The sequence below is a fragment of the Juglans regia genome, chromosome 2 (assembly GCF_001411555.2).
Source record: "Juglans regia cultivar Chandler chromosome 2, Walnut 2.0, whole genome shotgun sequence".
In the NCBI taxonomy this organism is placed as follows: Eukaryota; Viridiplantae; Streptophyta; class Magnoliopsida; order Fagales; family Juglandaceae; genus Juglans; species Juglans regia.
The window spans coordinates 6,204,331-6,208,726 of NC_049902.1; positions in this window are offsets into that span (position 1 = coordinate 6,204,331).

The window sequence follows — 4,396 nt, forward strand, 5'->3', positions numbered from 1 at the left end:
AAGAATATCATTCCAAGGGATATACTGTTTAGTAATCACACATCTTAGAATAACATCTCTCATTTGATCACACAAAACGGTGATGATTCAATTGAGTATTTTACCTTGGTACCAATATAAGTTTTCCACTACTCAACTCTCGTATGCTATTCTTGCAAATCGGCGTCAGAGTATGACAAGTCTCTACGTGCACACGTTTTTTGTCATTACCTTATCTGACCGCACCATTTATCATATGTGCTCTCACTGATCACATATTAGGGGTAACTTCAAATTGTTTTTTAAATATTAACAATGCAGAACCCCTTTTTTTTTTTTTTTATCAATATCTCTGTATTACGCAATGCAGAACTAATGTGCACGCACGCAAAAGAAAGGGCTTATTTATAATAAGTTATTTGCTCAAAAAATGACAAATTCCTACAAAAATAAATCAATTTTTATTGCACATAATTATTCTCGTTATAAAGATAAATGATATTTATAGCTTTAAAATGTATAAATTTTGCATACTCCCTTTAATAAAAATTGATAAATGTGAGACCTACTTATAAATTTATTTTTTAATAATAGATTCAACTTTTTTTTAAAAAATATATGTAAAATTTGCACATTTTAAAACTATAACCTTAGGGATTGGTTGCAAATAACTAATTTGAAATAATAGGACGTGATTAGTTATCCAGAATTAGTTGCGCATGCAGTACTACGTACGTATAATTCGGTGTACATGAGTTTACAAAGAATCTTTCTTTCTTTGAATTTGAGGAAGAAACTGGTGAAGTCAGTATTGATTTGTATCCAATAATTGAAGTTGTTGATCAGCTACTCCAATCGTACAATTGCATCCGCTTGTCATTTTCACGTTTCTAACATTATGACGGATAATGATACATGATCAACTCCTTTTTTTTGTTAGGCAATTTAATTTCATTAAACAGGAAGAGTGATACATGAGGAGAGGGTGAGATTTCCCAATTATCGCCCTAAAGCAATAGAAAACAGTGTAAAGTAGTGATACATGAGAAGGGGGGGTTTATTTGGGACCAATTTCTTGGTCCTTACCCCTGTCCTACAATAGGACGCCATCTTATAGGAAGACAGAAATGTGTTCGCAAAAAAAGAACAATGAAACTACTGTTGGAGATGGTAGTTCCTCTACTGGAAGCGGCAAAGATGGCGGGTGCACTGTCACATATTTTATGGAGTTGATTTTTGGAGAGGTCCACGATCCCTCTTATAAGATCACTGGTTAGGGAAAACAGTAATATAGGGTAGCAGCCGGAATCTAAGCCGAGTCGGCAACAACAGACCAACACAAGCGGTGGCAGCATGTGTAGGACACGCACACCTGAGGAGGTGAACGAACGAACAGATTTGAAGGACATGAGGCCTCTGAAGCTGGTGGGGTCACGCGTGGCCACCAAAGCCGCTCTGGTATGCGGCTGCGACTGAAAAACCCGCATGACTGTGGCTGCTCATATGTCAAACGTGCCGAGCAGAAGTGCATTTTTCTTTCGCAAGCAGGAAGATCGGCGACCAAAGAGGCTGAACCGGCATTGAGTGTTGGTCGGAGGTGGCAGTAGATCGGGGAGGATCGACAATAAGTAGAGAAAACAAGAGAAAAACTTAGGGAAGAAAGACAAACAACAAACCATATAAATTGAAAAGCCTCTAGGGCTAGCTAGGGGAGGAGGTGGTCGGAGCCTAAGCTTCGAGCCCCCTCCACCCAGTGAAAACAAAGGGTCTGTAAACTTTATAGAGAAAGAGAAGTAGAAGAGAGAAACGAGAAAAAGATTAAGGCATCGTTTTGCTGAATGTTTACTTAGTTGATACATGATCAACTATTCTACAATTTAACTACAACATATTAAGAAATTATTTATTTTTACTTTAATTCAAAATGATTGTCCTAGCAACAGTCTAAAGTACAAGAAAAAAAAATTACTTAATACTTAGCTGTAAACCAATTGTGATATAGTTGTTATTTTATCATTTTCCTTGTACAACATCGTTTCTAACATCTCTCTATATATTTATGGTATATGTGAAAAATATACTAGCTAATTAATTATAAGTGTCGATTTGGAGGGTTGGTTTTTGGACGGTATTTTTGGTGCATGGCTGATCTATCATGACGATGATGATTCTGGTTGAGCGCCTAACAGCGACTAATTAACGACTTCAAAAACAGGCTTAGTTAAAAGGATACACCAACACCAATGATATCGAATGAAATATAATTAATGGTAATTAATATAATATATATATATATATATTAGCAGTGTTATTTGAAGGCGTTTATACCATACACTATTCAATGGCATAATTTGTTTTATAATTAAAATTCATATTTTAAAAATTATCTTTCAAATTAAATTATATCACGTAGATGGATATGGTGTAAAAATTTTTAAATATACTTATTCTATATCTACCTATATATATAAAGAGTCTATCTAACGGCAATTCTTATTTTAACAGTTCCCATGATTTTTTCGTTAAAAGTAATTCCTCTCCGTTAAAAGTTCATCCCATCCGTTAAGTAGCTCTATTTCCAAATTGATACCCATTGATTGGGTCTTTTACGTGATCCGTATTTCAAATTTGATTATGCCCATTTATTAACTCTTTAAGACCATTTATTGATTGTTAAATTATGAGAATTGAATATATTAAACCGCACCCAATCATTGAATATATTAGACCATTTATCAGTTCCTGACGATACAAATACGATACAAATGCATGCATATCATTCTGAGATTCATTATATTTTGCATCAGCTGTTACGAATCCCCAATTAATAATTACATATAAAAAAAATACAAATACATAAAATTTAAAAAATAACAAATACTATTCTCCAAAAAATAATCTTCTCATAAAATACTCTCTCCAGCCGAGCCAAAGAAATTCTCCCTTTCTCTTGAGTTTGTATTCATCATTCCCTATGTTTCTCCTTGAGTTTGTATTCATCTTTCTATTCTTGGAAGCTACTAGAGACTTACATATACAAATTCTGCTGGATTTGAGGTAATATTTCGTTTCTTTATCAATCTTAAGTTTAACTATTTGAATGAAAAAAATCATATTCTGACCTCAATATCTACAACTGCATATTCATAGTTTATCTTTCTTCTATGGTCTGTTTATCTCAAATCAGTTGTTTGGAAGCAGTGCAGTGGTTATAAAGTTTGAAGGAAACATTGAAAAGGTGATGAAAGTTTGAAGGAAACATTGAAAAGGTCAGCCTAACCACCTTTTGTGTGTTTTATAGTATATCTATAGTCTACCTATGTTTTAGGTTTATAGTTTATGTCTAATGTTTATAGTATATCTATAGTCTAGAAGCACAAACACAACCCTGATATGTTCTCTGTAAAAAAAAAAACGACATAACTTGTGTTTTCTGCTGTTTACAAATATATAATTTCAGGATTTGTATAGAGAAATAGACATAAATTTACAGAAAATTCTAACATCATAAGATTCAAAATTCTAGAGTAATTTACTTGTAACAAACACCATGGATTAAACACCATGGATTCAAAATTCTAACATCATAGGATTAAACACCATCATAATAGAATAGGAAGATCATTCCATAAAAGTGACAAGTGAATTTTACTCAATTCTGAATCAAGGTCTACTCAGAGGATTGTTTTAATGTATCCATGATTTATGCAATATCAGACATACCCGGATCCTGCACTTGTAAATTGCATAGCCCCCAAACCCAGCAGCAACCAAGCCGAGAATAACAACCCAAACAAAGCTCCTGCTGACTGTTGTATCATCTTTACCTGGATTTTCCCAACAGATAAGTTAGCAGAGGAAAACTGTTGGCATATTGCAACGGGAAATTAGTATTCAAGTGTTCATTAACAAATGGCAATCAAATTGTAGGACTAAAAAATAAAAGATTGCAGAATACTCTTCTTGTGTATCAGATGAAACTCAAACACAGCCAAATCAAAATAAACAATCGTTTTGAATGAAAATTAACAAAAAATTTTACCATGGTTCCTAGATGCAAATTCAAAACTGGTAGCTAGATGCAAATCTTGTTCTTTGGTAAAAGTCAATCAAAGATTAAATCTTGTGGATAGTGAACATAAGATGAAATTCAACCACCAAGTGTATCTCCTCTGAAAAACATATCTCCTCTGAAAAACAAAATAAGACACTTTGAGTTATGACTCTGGTTTTTCCTTCCCTTTTTTTGTAATAAGCAAAACACATTGAACAAAAATAAAGAAAAATATATATATACACACAATCGGGATTGCTCGAAAATTTTATGAGTTCCAAAAAGATATAAATATAGAGGGAAACGAGTAATAATCCGCATGCATATATTGCTTGAGTTGGTTTTACTCCTTTAACATATCAG